The sequence below is a fragment of the Ambystoma mexicanum genome, chromosome 8 (genome assembly GCF_040938575.1).
Source record: "Ambystoma mexicanum isolate Mex_15411 chromosome 8, UKY_AmexF1_1, whole genome shotgun sequence".
In the NCBI taxonomy this organism is placed as follows: domain Eukaryota; kingdom Metazoa; phylum Chordata; class Amphibia; order Caudata; family Ambystomatidae; genus Ambystoma; species Ambystoma mexicanum.
The window spans coordinates 111,216,379-111,232,997 of record NC_090929.1 but is presented as its reverse complement, the minus strand read 5'-3'; positions in this window follow the sequence as shown (position 1 = coordinate 111,232,997).

Here is a 16,619-nt window from a genome sequence, read left to right as displayed (position 1 = left end):
CATCTTTACTTTCCACCATAGCCCAAGGTTTGGAAGTCATGATTCTACCACTCCCAACCTTCCCGCTTACAAACATACAGGATTCTGCCCTAAAGATTGCTATCCCGACAGCTTTGCGAAATTATCGAGTACCTTCAGGTAGGACGCCAGGTTATGTTCTGGGCTACGCATGCATAACAACATGTCATCTGCATATAGCGAGACCACATGATATACCCAGTTCACTAGGAGACACATGTCCCTAAACCTCTTCCTCAGAAAACACTGCCAGTGGCTCTAGTGCCAAGACATAACATGGGGGACAGCGGGCATCCCCGTTTGGTACATCTTCTAAGTGAGAACTGCTGCAACACATTTACCTGTCCGTACACTCGCTATCTGTTTAGAGTAAAGCATTCTAATCCACCTCATAAACCTCTTCCTCATTCCAAAGGTTTCTAGGGAGGCAAACAACCACTCCCATCTAACTGAATCGAATGTCTTAATTGCGTTCAATGCCACCACTGCACACCCCTCCGACCACAACTGTGTTCTATCTATTATAGCATGCAACCTCCTTAAATTCTCAGATGTCGCTCTCCATGGACATGGAACATTTCCCGTCTGATCCTGGTGGATCAACGTCCCAATCACCTTCTTTAATCTACCTGCCAGAACCGGTGTGAGGATCTTGTGATCACCGATTGATCAAAGATATTGGCTGGTACGATTCACAATATCTCGCCTCCTTCCCTGACTTCAGGATTGGGATGAGGATATATTCTTCCATACTACTGGGTAGTCTACCTGTCTCATACTCCTCCTCACTGGTCTGCAGCATCCTCAGGGCCCTCATCTATGAATATTTTATCAAATTCATCCAATAGGCCATCTCCCCCTGCTGTCCTACCAGTAGGCAGGGGAGCAATCACTGCCCACACCTATTTTATCATGAGTTGTGCCTCCAGTTCCTCCACCCGTTCTACACTCAGGGTGGACAGGCGTATATCCAACAGTGTTTCCACAATCTCCCTCTCTGCTTCACTGTATAAAATTCCTGATAAAATCGCCTGATGGCTTCATCCATTTCCCTCTGTGACCTCCATAATTCTCCACACTCATCCTCTATTTCAGAGATCCCCACATGGCTATCCACACCCCTACACAGCCACGCTAATAATCTGCTTGACCCCTTGCCAGTGTAGCTCCTCTGAGTATCATGCAAAACTAGATCTTCCCAATTTCCCCCATTGTTCTAGACAGTCCTGCCTAAGCTTAATAATTGTACTCTCGGTCTTCTCGCCCCTTGGGTGTGCCCTCTCCTCAGTTTTGATTTTCTCTTCAGTGTCCACCAGACTCCGTTCCAGCTCTCTCTTGATCCCTCCAGCCTTTGCTATGGCAACACCCCCGGATCACTACTTTAAGGGCTCCCTACAAGGTTCCCCTACACTTTACACTTCCCTCATTAATACTAAAGTATTCTTCAATTTGTTGCGCCATTCCCTTCCGGAAGGGCCCTTCTCACAATGTCTCAGCTCGCAGCCTCCACATGGGTATCGGGCTGGCTTTTTGCTTAAATCCCATTCTATGGTCAGGGGGGAATGGTCTGATAATGACCTACCTTTAAACAAAGCACCCACAAATTCCCCCAGCTGGACTAACCCTGTAAAGAAGTAGTCAATGCGCATTTAAACACTATGCACACATGAATAGAACTCCCTCTGAGGTCCCATTAACCATCGCCAGATTTCCTGCAGTTCCAGCTCCTCTAATTAGTGTCTTCTGGATCCCCGTGGGCTGGGACAGAGCCACATGCCTACCATCTGATCTATCCAGCTCAGGATTCAGAGTACAATTTTGTTATTTATTTTTTGTTATTGTTGTTTTGATCGGGGAAAAAAACCCAACCTTTCAACATAAATATACATTTTAAAATATTTCAAGAGAATGAAATGTATCTATACATTCACATATACACTCATATAAAACAATTAAAATCCATAATCTACAATCAATCTTATTACATAATTCAAAATTATTAGCATCATGCCTGATATTCAAGCAATTTAAAAATGTTACAATTGCATATCTCATACGCTTTGTATTCCCAGTATATAATGCTAGCCACAATTGGTCAGACGTGAGCACAACATCTTTGTTAAACAACAGTTTAAAATAAAAGATTCGAAGTGGTAACAAATCAGCACACTCTACCACCAGATATTTCATTGTTTCCATCACTTGTTTACAAAATCAGCCTATCATGCCATGTACAGATATCTTCTTCCATTTGTACATTATTTCTCTTGTCGGCCATATATTCAATCTAAACCTCATGAAATCTGCACAAAGACTAGGATTAGGAGATCTTTGCAGATATTTTTCAACCTGTCCTCGTGTTTTGAGGGCAAATGGATTCTGATTGAATTTCCATACAAGCAGTTCTTGTCTTAATCCAATCGGATCTCCACAGTTTAGACTTGGCTTTATTCAGATTCTCGATTAATAATGTTTGTGTTGTATCTGCTCCAATCATAATTTTTCTAGCAAAATTACACCAAGTTCTTGCAAAGTTATCTTCAGCTGTTAATAAATGTTTGGATATGATCATGAGTAAACCATTACTATTTTCTCTCATTATGCATTTTCCATACAATTGGCAGACTTTCCATTTGTAAACCGCATAAAATGAAATTAACCCCAATTCATGCCTATGAACAGGCATAGATTCTGATGATGGTAGCATTAGTGATTTTTTCCAATAGGCGTTTTCATACTTAGACCTATAAGCATAGGTTTGACACCTTTTTGTTTCAGACCCATACAGAATGGTAGGAATATACTTTTGTTTATAATACATAATCAAAGGATTAATGGTGAATTTGCAATATTTTGCTCGGATGATTCTCATTTGTGATAAAGCCGTATTCTGCTTTATCTGAAGATGATCTTCATATGGCTTATCAGACATATGGTTATTCACACAAATACCTATATAAACATACAATTGTACCACTGGAGATCAGTATTCTGCAACTGCCAATGACAGAGTTTCTGCCCCTTTGTTACACCAAATTACATAACTCGGGTCTTCTTAATGTTAATACGAATGCAATTTTTACTGCCATAGTTTCCAGAGCATTCAACATGGTGCGTAATCCAGCAGGTGTTTTGGATATGAGCACAATATCATCACCATAAAGAAGCCAATTTATTACTGTCCCATGTAACTTAGGTGGATCAGTGATCATGCCTCTGAAACTAGACCCAATGTCTAAGATAAAAAAGATGAAAAGGGCGGAGGCCAACAAGCATCCCTGCTTTAGGCCTCGGGTGGTTTCTATTGGCTCCGACAATAGTCCATCATTACTTAGACGTAGCTGGATGGATGTATTGGAATGCAAGTTTATAATCCATTTCAGAATATACCAGGGACATGCTAGATCCATTAATTTCCTATACATAAGTTCTCTTGGAACAAGGTCAAAAGCTGACCTAAAGTCGACAAACGCTGTATATATGGGCTGCTTGCACCATTTCCCTTGTTGAATAATGGCATTCAATGTTATTAGGTTGATGGCTGTACATAAACCTGGTAAGAACCCCAGAAATGGATCTCTGTGATTCAATTTATCTAACCACTTGTTATATTCTCCCAGAATCATTCGGGCAAACATTTTCCCCAGACAATCCAGAGGTGCAATAGGTCTATAAGAAATTGGATTTGCACAATCTCCTTTCTTAAATATTGGAAGAATTATAGAGGTTTTCCAGGATGGAGGAATATTCCCAGTCGACATAATGTTCTTAAATATTAGATGTAATAGGTCAACCCAAAGGTCTATGTTCTGTTTTAACATTGAATTATGGAGCCCATCCGGGCCAGATACCCGGGAGGTACTCAGCTTAGATATATAAACATGAATGTCATTCAAATCAAATTTCACAAAATGATTTACAGCTATTCTGTTCCAGTCTAAGCATACATCCGGAACCGGTGTATGATACACATTGTCAAAAAAAGTTCTCCATCACTGTTCCGGAATGGGATTAATTTGCATAATGGTCTGGTTTTTGTGGCAGCTATTATTAAGAAGCGCCCATATTCCTCCAGACGATTTCATGATGATGTGTTTCATCATGATTTCACCATTGTGTTGATATTGCATAGCACGTCTGCCTCTGTGCCATCTTTTGTAGGCATTTTTTTATTGCTTAATCTGTTCAAGATTAACCACTAGGGAATCCTTGGAAACATTGGACAGCATCTTTATATGTTTCCTTAATTCACTCTTTTTATATTTTACCTCTGGATCAAGGCGTGGAGATGGCTTTGATGGCCCCGTTGAGTAGTCACCCCCCTGGTGTAATTAATTGCATAGCATGAACATAACATGAACGATCATTGGCACTAGAAACACAATATAAGTCACTCAGCATTTGTCTATATCGAACTACTTTCAACCTAGACCATTTTATGCGATTACCGGCATTGTTGACCAATAAATTGGACATATTATAATTAATGGCCTTTAACTGTTCCATAGGCCAGTCACACGTAATACATAGTTGGCTATGGTAGCTCATTATTGTTGGCTTTACAGTGAAAGATGTTATATTACTCAAGAATTGATTATTAACATAGATCTAGTCCAGTGTCACATGATAGCCATCATTGTGCCATGTAGCCTGTGGGGGAACATCTCCTTGTATAGAACCATTCAACATGACATAATTTCTATTGGCCATTAGCGTAGACCAACAATATTCATCCATCGTATAAAATGAAGTTTCCTTAGACAATAGATGAAGATTTGTGTCACTCATGATGAATGTATTGGTAATAGATTCATCCGAAAAGATCTGATCAAGAATAGTATTAAATTGATCAAAAAACTCCTCAGAGGAGAGATGTTTCTTGCCCCAATAAATGTTAACAATGGCACTATGACTTATCCCACACTGGATTATTACAATTTGAAAGCAAGGAGATAGTGATTTGTGCCATTTAATTTCAAAATGTTTATCTTTTCAAAAAGCCATCAATAAGCCCATCATTGGCCGACCCATCAAGGGTTCAATTGCGGGTACCACATAGATGTCATAAAGATCCCAAAAAGGCATTATACAAAGCCAAGTCACCTGGAATACTATAATATCATATTGAAGGAGGTCCTCACTTTTGGTGTTGATAAAATGTTTATGTCCTCTAGTATAGGCTAATTGAGTCAAATGTCTGGGGTTGTTATGATCTTTCATTATGATTTCGATTCAACAATGCATTTTGAGCACTCGTTAAAGAGCTCGGATGAGAGACTGTCTTATCACCATATATTCTTGCTTTTGGGAGATCAGATTATTTATTTATTTGATCATGGACAGACATATCTTGACTCAATATAAAGCCTAGATTGTAAAAGACAGTCCAGGCTAACCACAAGGTGTTTAATACAACCCCTGACTGAATGTACATTTGTGCTTCTGTTAGTTCAGTCGGATTCACAAATTCAACTAAACTAATATCTGCTGATGTCAAGTCTTCTAGCGCGGTGTATTCTGTGCAGATGTTCAAAAAACTGGCACAATTTAAATCATATTTTAAAAAGGGATGACCTCGACATTTAATCAGTAGGCGAGGATGGTTCCTATATTGGGCCCCCCATTAAGACTAGATGATATAGTCCTAGACTCGTTATGTACCATTGTAACTGGCCTGCCACTTATAAGCTCCTGGGATGCCAGCTCAGTGCCCCCACACATTTTTGGCTCATGCTCTAGGGTCGATTGTAATAGTCCCGGGCCTTTCAAAAGTAAGTCAACATTGGAGGGTGCAAAATAAGATGATTGGCTACTGTCCTTTAGCAGCTCCTGTTGAGATTTCATCATGATCTGCTTTATAATTTCACTTTCCTTGTTATATTTTTCAAAGGAGGCTTGTATTTCATCACGTAATTCCTGTATAGTGCAGTCTGTATTTCTTGCATCCCTCTCATGCATTGCTTTAGCTTCAGGGAACAATTCACCCCATATGACAAAAGGGTTCCCACTAATGGATATTGTAGGTTGTAAATTAACAGGTGCCTTTGGTTGTGATTTCTTTGCTATTTTTATAGCCGCTGTTGTTTCCACAGGGTTTTCAATGTGTCTTAGTGTTACAGCTTGCGTAGGAGGTGCTACAATATCAACTAAATCATCCAGAGGTTTATACTTCAGGGGTACATTCATTTTAAGCTGGGTTTATAGCTTGGAATTCAGTCGTCTTCTTTTTTTGGCTGCAATAACAAGCTTTGCTGCTTTTCTAGCTTTATTCATGGTGCTCCGTGTATTAATTACTTTGCTTATCTGTATTAGTTTGTCTTGCTCATTAACTCTCAAGGTAGCTGTAGACTGGGTTTTTGTATTGATGAACATGGGTGCAAATACGGTACCCTGGGACTTCCAAGGTGTATCTATCAGTAGAGAGGTAACCAGCCCAGAACTCACTTTTGTAATATCTTGAGTGCCGTCTATGATGACCAGTTCAGCAGAAGTACCGTTTTTTAGTATCCCCTTTAACATATCCTGGGATAAATTAAGGTCATCTACTGGATTTGTCTGTGTAGTTGGATATGGATTTACTGTCCACTCGACCATTTATAGTCAGCTCTCTAATAATATTTGAATGTGATTGATGAATAAGATCTGTCTGGTTTTTTATTTTGCCATCCACCATCTCATATAACTTTGCCAAGGATAGAAGTGACGTATTCATGGCACTCAGAGTAATGTTTAAGGCCGGCGCTTCAGGAAAAGAAAACCGATGGTCTTTGTGGCCTGCCTGGTAATCACATATAAAATATGGGTGATTTCCAATGGGCTCATTAAATTTAGTTCGCCTTGGGGTGGGCACTACAAATGGGAGAGATCTGTTTGAGGCACTAGAATGCGATTTATCAAACATTAGTGGTAATTTATATAAGTCCTGATTGTCTTTCCCCACCAATAACTTACCCTCAAATACCCGATTGCCCTCTCTATTGTGTAAAGTTTGATTGTCTAACCCACCATCAAATTGCATCAGGTCACCTGTATTGGAGCATACATACTGCACCTCCGGTGTGTCTTATTCGTGATGGCTTGATGCATTCATAAAGTCCAGCATTTCCTCATCAATATCGCCAGCTAGCGTTAGTTTTCCCTACTCTTTTCTTAGCAATTGCTGCGCCTGAACTGTGCACATCAGAAGATTTTTTGGCGGGGAATGAATGTGGACTGGGGACAGTTTAGCATGAAACCTAAGTAAAAGCAAATAACAGGATTGCGGGTCAGCTTTTGCAGGATATTTATGTATGTTGAGTGTCCACTTCCAGCTTTTAGTCCAGCAAAGAGCCTACCAGCAGAACCAATGAGGTATGTCCTTGAAGGATGACTCGCTGTCGCTGCTGGCAGCAGGAAAAGGAATCACGGACAGAAGTCACGGACAGCAAGACAAGTCCAACACACTTACTCCAACGCACTTCTGCTCAACGCGCGGGCGTTGTATTTTTGAATGGAGGAAGGCGTGTTTGGGGGCGGAACCAAAACCAGCTCAACCACCCCCCCCATCCTCACATAGCTGGAATAGACTGACCCAAACCGTGTCCCTGCCCATTTTTGAAGGATACAGACTTGTCTTTCCACACTTTGAGACAAGTCCCTTGTAGTAACACTATTTGAATACGTTGAACACCCAGACCCTTTTAACATAATCATTCAGCCGCTAGACATTTCAGGATGACATTTTAAGCACTTCCCCCATCCAGACTTTCCTTTTTGCCCCATCCCCCCGTTCTCTTCTACTCCCGTGTAGGCACTCAAAGACCTTCCATCTTCACTATGAACCCCTGCTCACTGGTGTTATACCCAATCAAGCCGTGTTTCAACCTAAACAAACATTGAACTGTAACTAACCACCCATCAGAACCCTTCTGTAAAAGCGTAACCACCATTTAATCAAACCCTGGGTGGAAACTTGGCAGCACAATACCTTCCGGTATCTGCAAATTCTTCCTGAGGGAAGAATTAGATAATGAGAAAAGAACCAAGCTTGTGGGCCAGCTCCCCTATCCCGTTAATCCCCAGTGTTCTGGGTCCTAAAGGAATGTAAAGTTGTTTAAATAGTCTGTTCGCTCCAGTCCCATAACCACAGCGTTCTCTGGTGATTCTGCATCCAGAACTTCTTACATGTTGCAACATTTCCCCTTTCGGCATAGCGTCAAGTGTTTTTCTTCTCCACCATTGGTTTCATTTGGTTCTTAGCTATCCATGCATTTACCTCTTCAGGGGCATCAAAAACACTATTTCCTTTGCGTGTATCACTTTCAGCTTTGATGGATATAGGAGCATGCATTTGATACCCTGCTGTCGCAATCTTTCCTTCGTCAGAACAAACTGGCCTCTCCTTCGGACTTGCAGTGTATAGTCTGGGTAAATTGCCAGTGTGGCTGATCTTCTCTTGATCTCTTCCCCCCTCTCTAGAGAAGGCAAGAATTATTTCTTAGTCTCTGAAATGTAATATCTTAGCAATGATCAGCTGGAGTGGTGCACGGGTTGGGGGGGGGTCTTCTCGTCAGTGCTCTGTGGGCTCGCTCTACGGTAAACCCCTGTGATAGTGTTCCTGGATCGATCCCTTGGAGCAGCATGTTCTCAACAAATGTGGTGTGGTCTCCGCCTTCTTCTCCCTCCGGCAGTCACAGGATCAGAATGTTGCTCGTTCGGCTCTCCCTTCTGCATCCTCCACTCGGTCTTGCAACATCCACACCTTCATCGTTATTTCCTAGACTTACCTGCAAGTCTTTCGTGGTTGTCAACAGTTCTGCCATCCACTCTCTTCCATCTCTCCCACTCTGCTTGGCAAGTTTTGCATGTCTTGTCGCAGGAGGCCCACATCACACCTTACTTAATCAATGAGAGACTCCAATGACGTTCTCATGGCCACAATTGCCTCCAGTATTTTAGCATCTGCTCCCTCCAGCCAGTGCCCCTGGCTCTCAGCCTTTGGCTTCTCCTCTGTCTCCCTAGGGTCTTGTTTTGTCTCTCCTTTTCTGGCAAACTGATCAATTTTTATTTGCCTTGGCTTTGCCAGGGTTTTCTTCTTACCCCGCTCCAGCATAAGGCTCTCGTGCACTCGCCAAATTCTTGCCCACTGTAATTATCAGTCCAGGATGCTGTGCTGTCACTCCAGTAGATATCTCAGCAGCCCCGGCTTCATATTGACCACCCCGCCTCTGCCATCTTTACTCCTTGGAGATGCATCTCCCAGCTCCAGTCCTGATCCGGGTGCACCCGTCTGTCTATCTTGCCCTTTGCCACCAGTATGCACCCCCCCCCCCCGCCCTGCCCCGCCTCCGTCCTGGCCTAGGGCGCTGCGGCTTCTATTCAATGGTTGCATACATTCAGCCAGTTGTCACATCAGACTTCAAAAGGGTTCCCGGTCGTCTCCCAACTCCTGGCTCGAGCAGTGGGGAGTCTTCGCAGCAATATAGGGGGAGGTCTGAAGGAGGGCCAGGAAGTAGTTGCACAATAGCTAAGGGAAAGTTGAGTATTCACGCAACCCTCCACAGCATTTTCCTACTGGTCTCTGGCAAAATATGCAGGGTGGCAGGCTCCCTGTGCTCCGATGCAGCCATCACTCGAATGACCAAACTGGTATTCGAGCCTGTGCCTCTCGCTGTGCATCCCTCACCTCTTCCATGTTCCTCCCCGTCTGACTCCAGCTGCCCGGGTTGATTAGAGAGTTTGCAATCTCCATTGCACCCTCACTTTGCAGGCGACACAAAACAGATTTGAGCTTGTTGTCGCACTCAATGGGTCCCTACGTCTCCTAATATGCTTTCGGTGTAGCGCCCGCCATCTTGAATTCAATCAGCACCGTTGTATCATTTCTACTCGACCTTCAAGCCTTCTGACAACAACCTCTTTCGGAAAGCGTACTCCCACTTTCCATGATGCCTTGTTCCGGTCTCTAAAATGATTTAACTCAATAAGATGTTTGAGAGGCTCATCAGTAATGTATCTGTATGGGAGCTTAGAACGAAACACATCCTGCTCACATCTCTGCTGGACAAGCCCCCCCACCCCCTGTATTGCCTAAGTTGTATGGTTTTATGAATCCCTTAATTGGACTTTAGAAAACATACCAGCTATGTCCACTGGCTTGTCCGGTTTATTGACTACACGCCTGAGTGAATCTTGGGATAAGGGACCCAGGAAAATGCACATCTAAATTAGATACAGAAGGGTTGACCACCATAATGCCAGGAAGAGGTAATATAACCCCTTCTGGGCTATACAAACTGGGATAATTACTCCAGAGTCCAGGATTGCCTAGGCACCCACAAGCAGCAGAAGAGTCCTGCTGCAAGGGGCCTGTCGCTGAGGGAATGTAATCAGATTCAATTTAGGAGAACACCATCCAGACCATTGCGTTTTTGAAGATCCGATTTTCATTTAAGTTGATGCTTCTTGTAATAAATCCTCAGATAGAAAGTGGTGAACTCTAAACGTATGGCTAAACCACAGATTTCTGCTTTGTAGTCTCAGTAAGAGGTATGTTCCTTTATTATGGGTCTTGAAAGGACAGTTACACAACTCAGAAACACGTTTTTAGGCTCTTTATTTAGAGTGTTGGTACTTCTCATGAAGGGAAACAAACAAATTCATTTGCTCCACATGTTTCTACACATTTGTCAGGTTGGTTAATATGATCTATGTACACTTAAAGTCATCACTATATAGCAGGGCCTTATTTTAGCCAGCGGATGCCAAGATGAGCGGCCATCTATACCATTTAGAGAGGAAAAAAAATGTGGCCAAGTGCCTAAATTTCACACAAAGCTAAAATCCCAAAGTCACTGAATTCTTGTTTCACAACCACATCGACAGGAAAGTCAACTCCATTGAGACCTCAACAAATACCCAAACAGACAGTAAGTGAGCTGGGATGAAATTCATAAAATGCTCAATATGTGGGGGGGGGGGGGGGGCGTGATTTTGCAGGTATCTAGTCAATTCATATAAAACCATTCCATCTAATACCATTCCATCAAACATTTTCCATCTAAAAAAAAATGTCCATTTAATGCATGTTTTTGGGGGATAAAGTGTCGATTTTTGTTCTGGTGCATTTTAAAGGGTAAAAACGGGGGCCCCAAAAAAAGAGACAATAAAATGCATTAGATGGACATTTTTTAGATGGAAAAATCTCGATGGAATGGCATTCGATGCAATGGTTTTAGATGAAGTTACAATAAACCAGAATTGCACATTCTAGAAGTCAGTGAACTTCAGATCATGCTGGGGCCCAGCCAGATAGCAATTTATGAAGACTTCAGGAATCTCCCAGGGCCTACACCATGCAGAGAATACACTAAATGGTCAAGACCACCCTAACCTCTGTTTAAATTGCCACCCTGGATCTCAAGAATACTGGCTTTGTTGCACTGGCACCCTAGGATAAAGATAAGACTACCCTCAACCCTAGAAGGGTTTTGAGTTTACCATACTTCCCCTTTGGGCTCCACAGGGCACAGCTACTTGATGACCACACCAGGAATTTCCCGACGCCTATATTGATGATCACCATCCACAGGACGACCTCATACTGGCAAACCATATCTAGACACAAGGACCTCATGATTGTGCCTCATCATTGTGCCTGATGATTGCGCCTTATCACTACACCATACTTGAAATACTGTATTTTAGCCCACAGAAGCTTATATTGTGCCTCATACTGGCAAACCACATCTAGACAAAAGTAACTTTGCACTGTGCCTCATGATTGTGCCATCACTGCCCCTCGTACTGGAAATCTAGATCTAGCAACTAGCCCACTGTGACTGCTCCAAGAAACCTACAACCAGCCCACAGTGCCTTTCTTAGAAGGCATGAATCCTGCCCTAGCCAAAATTATTATCATCCTAATGATAAATCTCTCACCTAAAACTGACACTCACCCCACGCCCAAACCGCATCATCGAAACTCGACAACTCTGACATTACGACCACCATTATGACCCTCACCAACTCAACTCACAGAACCCTATCCATGGGAAAATCACTACCACCATCGGACCTGATCAGGCCTACCCAATTCCTACCACCCATCATTCCTACACTGCAGACAACGTACCCAATCAGCAAAAACACTCAACACATATCAGACTTCATCACCAGCTCAATGGATTCTCCGCTTCGCAAGCAAGCCTAAGCCCAATCAACGCTGCTCTACCAACTGGAGGAATCACAGACTAGGCTCCAGATTCACCAACCTAGCGGCCTCTAAGCAGAATCCATGCACCACCAACCACAAGTCTAAACCCACTCAGGAACATGCCAAGCCTTCACAGGCTCAAAAAAAAAAAAAAAAAAAAAACACTAACAAGGAAACCCACAAAATCAATGGCGCACTCATCAATGCCAGATCTCTCGTAGCCCATGCCACCAAAATCGCTGACATAACCAACCAGCTCGACTTCCTTGCCGTTACAGAGACTTGGCTTCACAAAGCAGCTGGTCCTGCCCTCTCCTTAGCTATCCCTAACAACTTCACCATTATCAGAAAAGATTGAGAAAACTCTAAAGGAGGAGGCATAGCATTCATTTGCAAATCCAGCCTCAACATGAGAGAAACGGAATCTACCCCCTCTCATTCCGCCAAACTGCTATCAGTCAAATTACAACTATCCGCCTCCCGTACAGTCTCCATGCACCTGGTATACACTGCCCGCCCCCCCCCATCCCCCCAAGACTCACTAGGAACTTTCAATGAAGAGATAACGACCCTCCTCAATACCAACACCAAACCCAGCTCCCAAACTATCCTACTCAGAGACTTCAACCTAGGCCTGAATGATCCGAACGACAAATGCCATCATCCTAACCAATGCCATCACAGAAACACGCCTCACCCTCAGGAATAACGGTCCCACCCATAAAAAGGTCACACCCTAGATTGGATCGCAGACATCAACTGCCTGTCCTCCATAACAAACTCTGAACCTTGCGTATGGACAGATCACAACTTGATCTCATTCACCATGCTAGACAGTCCTCAAACTAACTCTGCTAAACCCATGGCCCCTCCGGCCCCAACAAGAAACAAAAAACATCAGTCACCATCCTCCTGCCCGGCTACAACCGATCACTAACTTTGGGAACTTACCCTCCAATCCCACAGATCTAGTCGACCTATTCAACAATACCATTAACTCAGCTATCGACACCTTTGGACCACTTAAACTCAGTAAAGAGAAACCCACAGTCCACCTTAACACGTGGTTCACTCCTAGCCTAAAAGCCTTACGCATTGAAAAAAGACTTGCTGAGAACAGATGGAAAAATAATCCAACAGCTCAGAACAAGCTCCTTCTCACTTCACTGTCCACTAAGTACAAAAAGGAAATCATCCACGCAAAAAAAAAAAGACACCAATGATAGAATAGAAAAAGCCAGCTCAAACACCAGAGAAATCTTAAGGGAATTCGAAATCCCAGTCACTCCCATGGACACCTGCATAAAAAACAAATCCTGGTGTACAGACATCCAAAACGCCCTCTGCAATAAAATAACCTTGTTCCAAGAACAAATGAATGCCAAAAAAACCACCCTACATAAGATAGCATTAGAAACGCAATAAGCCATCTTCCAAGAAGCCTACTTCAAGCAAACCAGACCCAGTCACCAATTTAAATTCAAATTATCTCAACCACTGAGGCTGAGAAAATAATTTCTTCCCCAAAATCGTCTAAATGCCTGCGAGACACACACCCAGCACCCATTATTAAAGAAGCCACTAAAAGCCTAGCCCCGTTCATCTCCACTTTATCAACACCTGTTTCAGATCTTGCTCGGTACCCACCAATCTCAAAGATGCCTGGGTATTACCCTTACTAAAAAAAGCCTAATCTAGACCCCAATACTGTGATGATACACCCCCGGAGTCACCTAATTTGAACAGTGGCGGGACATCTAGCCCACTCACCAACATAAAGTTAACAGAACACCCTGTACCTACAGTCATGGACGGTGAAAACATGCTGCACATAATGAAAAAACCCACTCTGCCAGGAGATTCCAAAATAAAATCTACAGAGACTACCTGTCAGAAAACTACTTCTCCCACAATGCACTATGCTGAATCACGAAGAAAAGCTGCCAAATAACTTAGTTCCAAAATGCATAGTGACCTTCACCTACCTTATTACCTCAGCAGAAGAAAGGCATTCAGAACGGACAGAATATCAGGAGGGCGGGTGGAATCCAATAATAACCAGGGAGGTCAGGTGGGAGAGCCCAGAGAGAAAAGCGAGGAAAGGGTGGGGTTGATTCATGAGAGCACGAAAAGATTGAACACACCTGGACTTGGGAGGGGAGGGGAGGACAGCATTTATAACGCATGCGTGGATTCAGAGAGGCTGACTGTTCTTTCTTTATCCAGGGAGAAGGCGAGTGCAAGGAGAAATGGAAGGAGGAGGCAGCAGGTTTTAACTGGGCATACTGATTGCCAGAGCCACAGGCATGCAAGAAGTCCGTATGCGCGAACTCTCGCCGCAGAAAAACGCAGAGTTCCTCTGACAGGGGCTTACTTGAAAAGCACCATTTGGCCGGGATAAATGCTGGCTGTTAGACGACACGGGCATTGATTTATGGACTGTTTATTTTAACCCACGGAACCAAGGAAAGAAAAGGTTACCGGAATGGACATCTTTTTTTTTTATTGAACTTCAGATAGGAAGTCTGAAGCAACGCTTAGTGAGTGCCTTAGGAGGAAAAAGAAGCCCACAATAAAAGGCAAGGATATTTAAAAGACTTCTGTTTTTTTTTCTTTCTTTACATTAATTTGGCCTTAACCGGTGTCACAGCACCAACCCCGATTTAAGGCCTTGTTCAGGAAAGTGAAAGGAGTGCTTCCTTGAAAAAACGAAAATCGTGCTTGTGTTGAAAACTGCATTTAAAGTTTTTTTTTTTGTTCTGAATAAAAGGATTTGGTGCATCCTCAAATACGCCTCCCGCCTGCTGATTAACAGTGGTGGCAGCGGTGGGATAAAGATAGCGCCTCGCCAACCACAAAACAATGGAAGCGGTAATAAAAACCTTGGCTGAGGGTCAGCAACAGTTACAGCAACTAATCCAGGTGCAGGGACACCAAGCACAAGTAGATCGCCAGGCCCTGCAGCAGGCAATCCAGGTACAGAATGCCGCCCAAGATCAAGGTAGAGAAGCACTACGAATACTGGGGGAAGCCGTAGCGGCAACAAGAACTCAACAGGCAGTTCCACCCACAGTACTTCAGAAATACCAAACGGGGGATGACCCAAGTTTTTTCTTTGTCAATTTTGAACGAATAGCAAGAGCCGCCCAATGGCCACAAGAGAGATGGGCTTTCTTTCTGGCCCCTTTGCTGACTGGGGTAATGCAGGGAGCCTATCAAGCAGCAAATCCCACAGGGGATACCCCATATGTCGAACTGAAAAAAACTATCCTAGAAAGACTGGGAATGGATGAAGAGTCCTATAGGATCAAGTATCGGGAGACCAGGCTCAAACCAGGAGAGAGCCCGAGACAACTATTTTATAGAATTCAGGACCCCGCAGAGAAATGGTTGCAGCCCAGCACCTCCACCATTGGGCAAATCAAAGACAAAATCATCCTTGAACAATTTGTAGAGGCCATGCCCGGACCTATAGAGAGGTGGGTCAGACAACACCACCTAACACTACCAGAAGCCATAGACGTAGCAACTGCCTTCCAAAAAGCCGGTACCCCAAGGTCCTTCCTGACACCCCAAGTGAAACAAAGTGGAGACGCGGCCACCCTGCGCAATGGGCCTTACAGATCGATATCGGCAGAGCCCAGACCTCGGCCAAAGATCAGAGCGTCCTCAGGTAATGGGGGTCCAAGAACCCCTGGGGGCCCACAATGCTTTGAGTGTGGTGAATGGGGGCACATAGCAAGATTCTGCTCCCGAAAAGCAAAACCAGAACCGATGGGGATTGGAACCATTCAGTCCCAGGAAATCCGAAGACGGCGACTCCCGTACGTGATAGAAGTAACTGTGGATGGACACCCCGCCCAGGCCCTGATGGACAGCGAAAGTCGTCAAACAGCGATCCAGCCCCATGTAAGCAACCAAGAAGATAACCAGGTGAGCGGAGTAGTTGTGAAATGTGTGCATGGGGATGTCAAAGAGTATCCTACCAGAGACATTACTTTGGGGATAGAGGGGGAGCAGATTCCAATAAAAGCAGCAGTGATACCTACACTACCAGCCCCAGTCCTGATAGGTACCGACTTACCCGGATTTGAAAAATGGCTAAAAGAAGCACCGTATTCCGGATCAGGACTGAAAGGGTGCCCACTTCGGGAACGGTTGTCACGGGCCCAGAAAAGAGAGAATAAGTGGGGATGGAGGGCAGAAGCCCAGGAAATAGCCCTGATAGATTGGAAAGTAGAGGATCATATACCCTCATTCCGCACCGAAATAGAAACGGATGACTCACTAAAACGGGCAAGAGAACAAGCTCATGACCCAACCCAAAATACAGGCTCCACCCCATATTTTAGAGAGAAGCAGGGTCTTTACTACAGGATAACTAGAGGGGTAGACCACACAGAAAAAG